Consider the following 12759-nt stretch of genomic DNA (forward strand, 5'->3'; position numbering starts at 1 on the left):
GGGCTCGCCGGCTGCTTGCAGCACTCGGTTCCTGCGTCACCCCATGTGCCAGAGGCAGTGTCTCAAGCACAGGGTGACAAAGCAGGGGAGAGGGGCTTGTGCTGAGCTGCAAGGGGCAGCACCAGCTGTGCCAGGTGCATGCGTGGTGCAGGAACACCAGCAGGTCCATCCTGTGCAGCATGTGGTCACGATGCTTTCTCATGGAGTGGGATATCGGTGTGTATACCACTGTCTGAATATTTGGTCCATAGATATGAGATTTGTTTTTGCTCTGAGGATGGGATAGATTGGGCTGGAGGAGAGAGGAGGTGGCGCAGGTGGAAGCAGAACAAGCCCAGGTTACCCTGTACTCCTGTAAACCTCCCAGAGCCACTGAATCAGGGCAGCAATTTGGGACAGCCTCAGAAATTCACACCGGAGGCCTGTAAGATACAGCCATGCACTATCAGAAATGCAAATGGTTTGCCTCCCATCAATCCCAGCTCATCGGATCTGGTACCATTTTAACCCCAGCAGCCCCTAGCACCCAGCGGCTGGCCAGGCAGCCAGGTGCTTGCCCCCTCTGCCACAGCAGCACAGGGCAAGCTCTCATTTTGCCACCCCACTGTAGCCCCCCAAGGCTTCTGCCTTTTGCCTCGTGCTTCCAAACGCCGCGTGAAGCCCTGGGGTAAATCCAGCCTCAGCACTTCGTTGCAACTTCTTTCCTGTGTGCCAAAGGCCAGCCCTCCCCGCAGGAGTTCCTTGCTGTAGCACTCGCTGTTCTCACGTCCCAGGAAGGAGCTAAAAGCTGGCAGGTCATTGCCTGGGAAAGGGCACGGGGCACCTGCTCCAGCACACAGGAGGAGCCAGCAGCGAGGATGGGGAGGAGGAAGCTGACACTTCTGCACTGCTCGCCACCCTGTTCGAGGCAAACTGGCAGCACCTTCACCCACGTGGAGGACAGACACGGACGTTAGGTCTCAAAGCACGAGGGCTGTTTGCAGTGTAAATGGCAGCGTGTGAGCTGCTCCATCCTGCAGGATACACAAAGTCGCTGCTCCCACACAGTTACAAACCATAAATGCTACAGGAAGGGCTCTGCCTCTTCTGCCCCCGTGCCACGTGCAATCCCACAGCAAATCTTGTTCCTTCATCTCATAAAACTTTGCTAAAATGATCAATCTGCCTTTAGTAAATGCCATTGGGAAGTTGCAGCCTGAGGAGGATTTTGAGAGCACCACACTCAGATAAGCAACCTGCACTGAACCCAAACTAGAGCACCTCATGGGCACACTCACAGCAATTATTATATAAGAAGTCGTTAAATATGAGATGAAGTTCCTGTATCTTTTGTGATCCACTGACAAAATACAAGGCAAGGCAAGGAAACAGAGGAGCTTTCTAATTGTCTGTATTCCCCGTTCCCAATCCCTCCGTTAACTCCTCTACGCAAGGAATGCGGGGTTGGACACCAGCGCCCGGGGACAAGCCAGCACTCCTTCCCCTGCTCCCTGCTTGCTGGAACCCCTTGGAAGGCTCCTACTGAAATCTGTTCCTGCAGTGAGGCAAATACTGTGGCTCAGGAAGGCGAAGCTGCACAGACTGCTTTGTTTTTGTAGGGTTGCTAGGAAGCACTGGTTAGCATTACTGATTTTTTTTTTAAGGTCTCTAAACTACATATCAAAACAAGTTATTCCACATGCACCAGAAGCAATGAAGCCTGGCTTCCTCCAGCTTTGGTCCTGTGTCCGTAAACATATTTTTATTTTTTTTCCCCAGAGCAATGTCCTCTCCATCTCCCAAAAGCCAGGATCTCCTCTGCCTGGCAGCACAAGAGGGAGCAGAAGCTATAGCTGGGGCACAACTATAAACTGGTTTATTTGCTGGCCGGGAGCTACAAACAGTGGCTGGTTGCTAAATTCTGCCTGTCTTGCTCTCGCTGGGGGACTAATTTTGGACTTTCTCTGCTATCCAGTCATCAGTTTTCATAAAATTTGTAGAAACTTCATTCCCTTTGTGATTTGATGAGCCTAGCTGAAAGCCGGCCATGAGATTTTTCGGAGGGGAAAAGGGAGCGGTGGATGGGCAGACAGGCAGGCTGCACAGTCTGAAAATCAGGCTGAAAGTGCACTCAGTAAGGAACTACCTCAATTTTGCAATAAATAAAAAAAAAGAAAAAGAAAAAAAACACACTTCTTGTTAAATCCCAGATACTCGGTCACCTTTGTAGCTGTGTGTGATGATGGTTTTTCTGACACATTTAACGAACACACCTAGGAGCTGGCAAGCATGACTGGCAGAACACTGCTGCAAAGAATATTCACATCGGGGTGTTGCAATTTAAATGACACAGACACCATTCAAATGCCAAGGTCCAGAGTGCAAAAGCAAACAGAGCAGCTCTGAGAAACCCAAGCCGTGCAGCCGGCCACCCGCTAGTGGCAGCGTTGCACCTCATCCACAGGGCAGGAGAGCGAGTGCCTTGCCTTTCTCGAGTTTTCCCTTTAAAAGGACCTTTTGGGGAGATTTTCTCCTGGTTGCTAACGGGCATTCAGCAGCGCTAGCAACACAGGGAGCGTGGGCGTGGAGCACCTGGAGAGGCGCTGGGAGGTACGCGAGCGCTCGCAGCACGTGCGTGCCAACAAGTGATTCTGGGCAAGGGGCGGCACACGTGGATGCGCCGTGCGTGGCAGCGCCATGGGCACAGGCATCGAGCCTGGTGCGCCTGATCTTCTCCCCCAGTCACCTTTAAGAGCATGTGGCTGAAGGTGGAACCAAGCGTCCTGAAGGAAGCAGGCCCGTATGAACACACATCTCGGCCACAGCACGGCTGAGGCTGGAGGGAACCCCTGGAGGCCACCCGGTGCAGTCCCGTGGCTCAAGCAGGAGTATCTAGAGCCAGCTGCCCAGGACAATATCCAAATTGCTCTTGAACATCTCCAAGGATGGAGACTCCAAAACCTCTCTGGACAACCTGTGCCAGTGCTCCATCACCCTCATGGTGAAAAAGCATTTTCTTATGTTCAGACCTCCCGCATTTTGCTTGTGCCCATCGCCTCCTGCCCTGTCACTGGGCACCGCCGAGAAGAGCCGGGCTCCGTCCTCCCTGCAGCCTCACGTCAGGTATTTGTACACATGGATGAGATTCCCCCGAGCCTTCTCTCCAGGCTGAACAGTCCCAACTCTCAGCCTGTCCTCATCTGAGAGATGCTCCAGCCCCTTAAGTACGTTAGTGGCCCTGCACTGGACTCTGCAGCGTCTCCACCTCCCTCTCTTGCCCTGGGGAGCCCAGAAGTGGACGCAGCACTGCAGACCTGCCCGCAGGCATAAATCCAGATTATCTAAGGCACTGTCAAGGGTATTTGATTATGTGGATACTTTCTTCCTAAACAGGGAGACTTCCTTCTCATCGCCTTCCTGCTCTGATGGGACTCCAGGATGAACAACGTCTGAGAATGAAGCATTTGGAGATGGGAAAAAGGTACCAGGACTATGTACCAGCAGGATCAGACCATGCACGGGCCTACAGAGCGTGACTATGCACCATCCCTGGGCTCTCAAGACACGGCTGAGGCAAGCAAGGACACAGCAGCAGCTATAGATCAATACCTCAAAGATGTCCTTAAACACTATTTATCGCCAACAAACAGAAGGGTTTCATCTCGTGTGAACTGCTCACTCCCCAAAGTCCCACCACATTCAGCAAGACTATTTGTATTGAAAAAGGCTTTTTATTGAGACTTTTCTCTCAAATAATTGATAAGTTCTTGCTGCCTCCCCTCTTTGATCGGCCTCAGCCCCAGTTGTGCCCAAGGTCTGGTCTCGTTCCAGCCCATCTCATTATCTGAAGCACCAGAAGCAGGTGGTGTTTACAGGACTTGCTAGAAGAAACTGGATTTCTGTGCAAAGAATACAAATCTGAAGGCCACGGTGGGAAGCAAAATTTATCCAGAACAAACACTGCTCAGCCCTATTTGTTTATGGATCTCTTTGCTATCTTAGTCCTACTCCACAGCTTTTTCCTTCTTCTTTCCCATCCCTTCTCTCCTTCCTCCTTATCTTTTCCTCCCTGAAGGACAGTGTCAGCATCCATCAAAGTCAGAGGAGACTCCCACAGACTTCAGTGGTCTCTGAAACATTTCAGACCCTCTGACCTCTCTCCCCCCAGAGAGAGGGGACACAAATCATCTCAGTTTGGTGTGTCCAAGTATGGGGAGAGCAGTAAACGGGTGAACAAAATGAAGGCCAGGAGAGATGTTATCTAGGCCCTTCTCTCTGATGCATTTCAGACTTTTTTTCCCAGGCAGGGCTAAAAAGGTGAGGACTGTGCATGATGGATTGAGGGAGGTTTCAGGAGACCACAGAAGAGACACATCTGAAGGCTGAGCTTGTTCTTTTTAATCCATTTGATGGAGAGGAGAGAGTACTCTGGCTGTAATTTCTGTTGTAACATCAACTTCAAAAAAGAGAAGACAGACAAAGGGACAGTTTGGGACACTTCACCAGCATCACTTGGAATCCTAAGCCCCACCACGACACCTCTAGTCCTTTGTCACGCTGCCCAGAAGATGCAATTCCCAGCCTAGACCAGTCCCCCAGAAGCTTTGTCACTTTACCAGCTTTAGCTAATTTCTACAAACACTAGGAATGTGAAGTTCAGCCTTAACAGCTGCTTTGCATGCTTTCTCCTTCTCTGCCTTATTTTCTTTTAACCCCTTTTGCTCACCTACTCCACCAGAGTATAACTTCTGCTGTGCACTCCCCTCCACATCCCCTTCCACTCCTGACGGGGGAGCTAAGGCTGGGACATATTCCTGGGAAAAGGCTGCGTCCCACCAAACTACACGGATCCCAGAGAACCTGCACGTGCCTGAGGACAGCAGAGCTCACAGGACACATCCAGGTAAGCGTGTTGCGGTACCACATCTCCACAACAGCACTCGCCTCGCTTGCTGTGAGCCTTCTGGGCCAGCACAGGGGCTTTGGTCCTCAGCAGCCCCTTTAGAGGAAGGTGCCAGCTTCAGCAGCTCCCCCAGCTCCTAAATGTTTGCTGGAGGAGACCAGCACACCCCCAGCCTCACCAAGCACGGCAAAGAATCAGAAGAAGGGCCCTGAAAGAACAAAGAAGGGCCCTGAACCCAGTCGTGCTCTGCAGTCGCTGCTAGGGTTTGCCAATCCTTCAGCTCCGCCACGCTCAGCTCGGAATGAGGCTCCATGCTAGGCGCTGTGGGACGCTGCAATGGAACAAAATGGACCACAAGGTTGTTGGACTTATTTTTCTCCCCTTACATTAACTAATTAGCTTTCTTCCTCATTAAAGTCCCTTCAAGCATATCAATTACCCGGCTCTGATGGCAGGGCTGGTACAATAGCCCTCGGTGCAACCAGATGAGTTGGAATTCGGCACAGCCGACCAACAGGGCGGGGATTGGGTTACCCGAGTGTCAGCTAAAGGGCATTTTTCTCCTGACCTCCCTTTTCCAACTGGAGCTGAATGGTGGTTAGGAAAGGGGAGAGGAAATGCCAGGGAAATAGCACGAGCATCTTCCTAGGAGCTGCAAGGGGAAACCAACACTGCGACAAAAGGCGAGAGAAATATTTAAATGTCAATCTAAAATTAGGACAGCACAAAACTTGGTCTCGCTTTTCTTTTGTTCCTATCTAATGGGAGTGGCATTGCAATTTCTGCATTGGTTAGAAGAGCTCTCGCTTCCCTCTAGGACAGAGGAGGGGATGATGAAGATGGGGATCCAGCCCAGCAGACCCCTCTGTTTCGGAAGCAGGCGTTCAGCTTGCCCTCGTGGCCCAGCGCTCAGCCCAGAAGCTTGCCGTAGGTGAATAGGGGCCAGCCCCATTTTTTCCAAGCTGCTTTGCCCATCGTTTGTTACACTAATATCATATCTGGGGATTGTTTCTATGGCCTCTACTAACCCGGCTGCCTGCGTTGTCTCGTACCTGAGCTGCACATTGCCCATCTGCCAGGGACTGCTACAACGACGCTCACCTACGATGCAAATTATTTCTTGAGCACTAACAAAAAAAAGGTAACAGCACTGACATTGTATCTGTTAATCTTAAACCACTGCATTCAGTCGGTTACATGGATGAAGATGCATTGCTCGGTGCAGCTGAATACTTAAAAGCACTGAGACAATAAGGATGCATTAAACTTTTATCTCCAGCGCTACAGCTACAATAAGCAATCAAAGAAATTGCCGCTCTCCCAGGGCTCTGGATTGCCTAAGGGAAACTAACTTTTGTCTCTGTGTGTGTGTGTGGAGAAGGATGGATAAAAGGATCTCAAATACCAGCTGCAGTGCATTTGGCTACTCCGTGTTAGACAAATGATGGGCACTGAGCACTGCACAAAGCTCAGAAGAAGGCAATTTTAAGGCAGTTATACATAGGGAGGAAGATACGAGATATTTTTCTCTCCAAGGGTTTCGTGATCTTGCCCAGCTTTTTTCTCCTTCCAAATTTAAAATCTGTAGAAGATAATTACCAACCTGATTTTCCTTTCGTGGCCATGTTATGAAAACAAGCCTTTACAAAAGTTTTTCTTTCCCTTGGTACACCATTTGGGGCCATACACCACTGCAGGACAGGTGTAACTCACCTTTCCTTGAGTGGCAGCTACAGCAGAACTATCAAACCATGCTGTAATTTCTAAAACTAAAACAAGTTTAGAAGTTCTCAAGAACCTTACACATGTTCCTTTTCAATGTATTCTCTGGCCATTTAATGATGTAGAGATTTCATTTCTCACGAAATATCCACAAACTGGCCATTTTCCTCATGAAATATATATGGTTTATGAAATTCCTTATGCTATTGAGAAAATAAACCACTTTAATCTGAAATGTTCAGATTAGAAAGAAAGCTTTATTTTCCTTTTTTTTTTGACTCAGAACCAGGGTGGTTTCTGCAAAGGAGGTGCCTGGCATGTCCCAGCCTTTTAATGTGAAGGGAAACAGTGTTGAGAAAAAAATAAAATAAAATAAAAAAGCTGATAGAGATAATTCCAAAACAAACCTTTGCTTTTCAAATGTTGGCTTCTTGTTGATTTTCCCACATTCCCTCAATAGGCAAAATTATGTGGTAAGAAATCAAAGTATTTAAATAACTTTCTGTTTTCATTCCACTTTGTTTCTTGGGTTCACGTTTCCCAGTGTATGTTTTCTCCGTACTGCAGATAAAACTGTGTGAGTTTCGGCGAGGTACTCGCTACAAAGACTACGGCACCATTTTCTCAATTTGATTAATATAGCTCTACGAAAAAAAACCTCCCCATCACACCATGTGCACAATTGTCTCACTTACAATAGCGCCTTTCATCAAAGAGTCTGAAAGAGCTTTACTGAGTAGTGTTATGTGTACTTTACAGTGAATTAAAAATAACCTTCTTAAGTAACCTTCTTTTAGAGGTCCTTGATGTGAAACAACTTCGTTTTTTAAAAAATAGCCATCGTGAAGCTGTTTTATTAATTATTTTTTATTTTTACTTTTTATTTCAGACTTCAAAAGCACGAAGTTACTGCAAGCACTGACACGGAGCTTGGGGGCTTTGGAAAATATTAAAATTAGCCCCAAAGCATGTCACCTGGGCAGCCAGCTACTGGTGTGCCTCAAAAGCAAACGTGCTGGAAAGCGCGTCACCTGGCCATGCTCTCCAGACACCATGTTCAGGGCAGCGTAACCAACCAGCCTGCACGTCAGCAGAGTTCCTCATACAAGGAATGAGTGTTTGGGCAGCCAGAAGGTCCACGGAGCAGAAGGATTTTAGCTCAGAGTGTTAAACATCCCTAATTCTGCTGGTATCTCCCTCACTTTGGGATTTCTGTAGCAACCTGGGCTTTTCTGCACACCTTTTTTATTTTATTTTTTATTTTTTTGCATTCTTTCACTGTTTCCCAGTTCCAGGAGGATATCAAACTAATGTCCTCTCACCTCATCCCCAAAACGTCAAGGGGATGTTTTAAAATCAGAGGCAGAAAGACATTTCCCTTTGCAAATGAACCAGCCGTGTGAAAAAGGAGTGCCTCTCCTTCTCATAACGCGGAGGGATGAGGAGGACAGGACACACAGGCCTACAGCGAAAGCCTCAGGAAGGAGATTTCATGAATAAATGTGTTTTTGTTCCTTGAGAATAAGCAGCATCTTCCTGAGACCCATCATTTTGATTCACTGTTTCACGTGTAAATAATTTACTAGGCTAAAAGGTCAAGAGCTGCAGGTCCTTGGAGAAGGAAAGAAAACTGCAAGCTGTAAATAAGGGACAAGGAACTTACTTGGAGCATAAAACATGTGTTAGTAGTCCGTGCAAAGATATACACGTGCACGTAGAAATAGGCTAAAGCAAAGCACAGAGGTAAAGATAACCTCTACTCCATGTTTGCTCCCCCTTGAACTTGACTTGAGAGCAAAAAGTACAGCAAATACAATCATTTGGGATAGAAATTACACTTTTAAATTAGATTCACAGTGCCCAGATGTACTGCTGATGGATGCATGAAACAGAGGGGCAAAAGAAATTAATTTTCAGCCTACTTGTTTGCATCCTTTCATCCTCTAACGTCAGGGTAATTGCTGCTAGACTCCTGGATGTGACAGCCCAGTCTTTACCTCCCTCCAGAAGGTAAGGGAACAGCTGGTTCCCTTTCTGACACCAGCCTATTTCCAATCAGCTGTCAGACAGCATTAGGTCCCTAAATGCTACAGCATGTCACACTTTCCCCCCACTGAGCAGCTCTAAAGATGGGGTTTCATTCCCCAGGCTGAGGTAGGGTAGGGCAAGGAGAAGAAAAGGGTCAAAGCCTGTGCAGGTTCAAAGCTGCAGAGTTGCAGGGAAGAATTTCTAGAAAGGTGATGCAGTAAAAATAAGCAATGGACCACTGGCTATCCTGGCACGTTATCCTGACAAAGCTATTAGAAGGGAAAGATCGGAAATAAGCAGCAGTCTGTGCCATGCACACCATTTCTCACGGTGTTTTTTATAGCAGTACTGCCCTCACTAGTAAAATTGGTGGTATGGAAAGTGAGACACTGCTCAGGCGAGCGTATGGACTCCGGGAAAGGTGAACATTGCAGTTTGAGAAACGCGATTGTGTCCAGCAGCGTGCACAGAGAGCCAAGGTCTCTCAGATTTATTCCCATCTCTGGTGCTGCATTCCAGAGCAATCACAAGCAATTTGTTTTTACCACCAAAAAGCCTCTGTTTCCCTGCATAGCGGGGCAGTTACTGAATTCATCAACTTAATCTCTGTTTTTTTTATAAACACTCACAAAACATGTGAAAACCTCAAATGAAAGCCGATTACTCCACTGTATTCTGTTGCACAGATGCGCTCTGAGGTTTCAGTTGACAATCTAGTGTGGAAAATTACCCACTTCTGCATATATGGCAATAATATTTATATTATTTTTCCCACATGCTTTTAGTCTTTCATAATAATGGAAACAATGATTTAAGAATGAACAACAGCGACTTTTCTGTTTGAGGACACAGCATGCACAACTCTGAAAAGTTCTGCAGCAGCTCGGCCTTACAAATGTGTTTTCCTTAGGTACTAAAAGGTACAGTGCTCTGGAGTTCCTGATGGTTTCGGTCACGGTGGGAGAAAGGGAGAAAAGAAGGAGAAAAGAAGGAGAAAGGACCACCATTCTGGATGGAAATGGACATATTATACACAAACTCTGGCTAAAGTCTCTATGTACCTGCCGTTATAACACCCCGATACTCCTGCAGGTACATTATGCATGCATACAAGCAGACATATACGTATTTACATATAAAAATAAACCCATATATGAATTGCAATGTCATGCATCACAGCAGCAATATTTATAAGGCAACAGAGCCCAACCTTGCAAGCAATACCTTAACACTGAACCTCAGGAGTAAACCTACTGTATCTGGAATCACTGCCACGAGCAAAGCTGGCTGTGAGCTTAGGCCGTACCCACATTTGTGGGGCTGGGGGCTTAGTCTGAGTCGCGGCTGATGCAGAAAGTGTGTCACACGCAGAGCATATGTTCTGGGGATAATATGTTGCCCAACGTGAGTGGCAAATGTGCAGGGAATACACATTTTCTTCCGGGGCTTTGGCTGGCAAGCTGAGCGCGTGGTGTGCATTCTTCAGGAGAGAATTATGGGCTGGTGAACATTCCTTTGACTTCTCAACTCTTTCAATAATTTGCCACCTGTGCAGCCAAGCTGTTCGTTCTGTAAATCCGCAGGATCTAAAAACTCTGGCGCTTCCTGCGGCTGCCAAAGCAAGCTCGCTGCAGCACTGACCCCAGCCCATCCACCACGCGGCGAGTGCTGCGTTAACTGCTTCAAGGTCTGAGGCAAAGACCAAACAGCCAACCCGGAGCTTTGGACACTAAAAGGACCACGCTGCCACACGTGCATTTTCTCTATCTCAGGCAAACCAGGCGGGCATTGCTTGCATTCTGCTAACAGGGAAGAGTAAATTTCGTCTCATTGACACTGCTGCCAGATTCACCTTTGTTCCTAGCCAGCTTGCGCTAAAACGTACTTTAAAGTTCTCGTGCACAGCCATATCAGGGCAATATCTAGGTTGCAAACACACCAGGGAAAACGCTCACCTGCTCAGAACAGCAAAGCAGATTTGGGTCTGTACTGCTGGAGGTCCCAGTGCAGGGAGGGAGGGAGGCAGCTTCCACAGCTCCTGCTCGGGAGCAGCTGGTTTTGCATTGCACAGGGTAAGGCTGTCTCAGTACCAGCTCTGCCTCCAGCAGCACATCACAGGGACACATGGTCTTCTCCTCCTCCTGCGACCCCATGTCCAACCCAGAAAGCCCTTCCTACAGAGGAAACTGAAGGTGGTGGTGGTGATGAAACCTGGCACTGATGCTGCTTTCCATGGCAGAAAATACACATCCATCAGGTGCCCATTTTGTGAGCTAGGCTGGGACAACAAAATTCAATGAGCAACTTCAGCCTGAAATGCTTTTTGATAGCATGGCAAGATTCCTAGGGGGCTTTTCCTACATGGAAATTAGAAGGGAAATATTTATTTATTTATAAAGTGGTTGGATTTACAGGGGAAGAATTCCATGCAGAGAAGGGACTGCCTGCATACCTGCTGAGCTCTGTCTGATCTCCCTTTGGGGTTAACACAGACTTTCTTTTGCTATCTCCTTATGCTATTCCCAAACCCAAAACACACAGGCAATGGGAAAATCATGCTCCCAGTTCAATGCTCCAGTTTTTCAAGAGAACCAGAACTGATGCTAAAACACTACAAGTTTTCAGTCGAAGCAGAGTTCAGTAATTTTGCCACTAGCAGCCCAGACATGCGTGAGGGAGCACATGCGTGCATACGAAGCTTCGCCCCCCGCCCCTGCAGTGGGGCTCTGCAGCTCCACATTTTTCTGATCATTGGTATGGCCAAAGCTGTTAGAAGCTAGACTCAGTAACTGGCTTTTAGTTTTGTGGCTGGAGGTTGTCAGAAGGAAGAGAAAAGTGCCAACTGTGTCTCCTCCGTCCAGTCTGCATCACTTAACACTGACACAGGAGCTGGAAAACCTCAGAGAAGAAAGGGAGCCTTCCCCTTTGCCAGCCACACTGACTGCCCCCACCCCAAATCCTCATGGGCAGGGGCTTTTGCTTCAAATCATGCCGTAGGAAAAAGCTACACGCATCATCTAAGGAAGAAATGTTAGCAATCATGCAAAACCAGCAGTGCAGTATAAAACAGGGTTTACAACGTTCACCATGAACGTTCATGTCCATGACTTTTTGTAGGCAGCTGGAGCCGAGGGGAACTTTTTCCCCGTGTTGTCAGAATTTCCAAGAAAACAGGAGCTGGTTTGCTGCTCCTGCGATAGCAGCAGGGGGTGGGTGGAGAGTGGGGGCTGTGAACAGAGGAAACCTGAAGGGAGGCAGTGGTGGCAACCACCGACAAAAAGAGCTGAGCTTCTGTGACAGAACGCGCGACTCTGGAAGGGTGGTACTTTACCAATTTAAACCACGATTAAGAATTTTTATCTCCCCTGGTCAAGCAAAGGAATGGATTTCAGGGGGCTTGTAACACAGGAAAATATAGACTAAATAACATTGATTTGATTTTGATCAAATAGCTTTCTAAATAATTTTTTTTATAGGTATTTCTCCTGAAATAAACTTTCCTCCTCAGGCTTACAGCTTTGCTGTAAACACCCTACACATGTATTACATCACAAGAACTGGGTCTTCAAAATCAGCAGAAAACAGGTAAGATTTCACCCTTCCCAAGTCTCCTACTGACCTGAACTGTGCAAACCGCCTGGATCTTTCCGTGAGGGCAGGGATACAGAAGGGGAAGAGTTCACAGACAGCACAAATTTTGCACTAGGTTTGACGCACGGACAGGTCCAGAATTCTCCCCCTTGGGGGCCGGCCTGCTTTATGTCACACACCGGGGTTTAACAGGCTATGATGACAAGCAAAAATATACCAACAGATGAGGTGAAATGCTGGGCTTTTCTTGTGCTACAGATCCCCAACCCCTTTCTAAAACACTGCTTGAGCTGGGTCACGCAGCCAGCCAACCTGTAAAAAACACGACGAATCCTCACTCGCCCTGCTACCTACCAGGTTTCCCCTTTCCGCACACCCCAAAAACCACCTGCCCGTGCCGTGCCGAGGAGTCATTTGTTAATTGGGAGGGATGTCGGCTTGCGGGAGCCCCCAGGGAATGAAGCCCGGGCTGGATTTCTCCCGGCCCGGCCCTCCCCGCGGTGGGTGCGGGCAGGGAGAGGCGGCCTCGGGCTGCT

The 12759-nt window shown here is 48.0% G+C and overlaps 1 long non-coding RNA gene across 1 annotated transcript in view; it reads right to left on the bottom strand.

The window, feature by feature from the left end:
- Positions 1–438: 438 nt before the first annotated feature.
- LOC308177665 overlaps positions 439–12759 on the bottom strand; it is a 28837-nt gene continuing 16516 nt past the window's right edge. Inside the window, exons 2-3 of the long non-coding RNA XR_013939293.1 lie at positions 5935–6009; positions 439–5213 (exon numbers count right to left, since the gene is read on the bottom strand). This is a non-coding gene — a long non-coding RNA (uncharacterized lncRNA). The remainder of the gene's footprint in view (positions 5214–5934; positions 6010–12759) is intronic.

This window comes from Anser brachyrhynchus, assembly GCF_964034855.1.
Source record: "Anser brachyrhynchus genome assembly, chromosome: 14".
Taxonomy (NCBI): Eukaryota; Metazoa; Chordata; class Aves; order Anseriformes; family Anatidae; genus Anser; species Anser brachyrhynchus.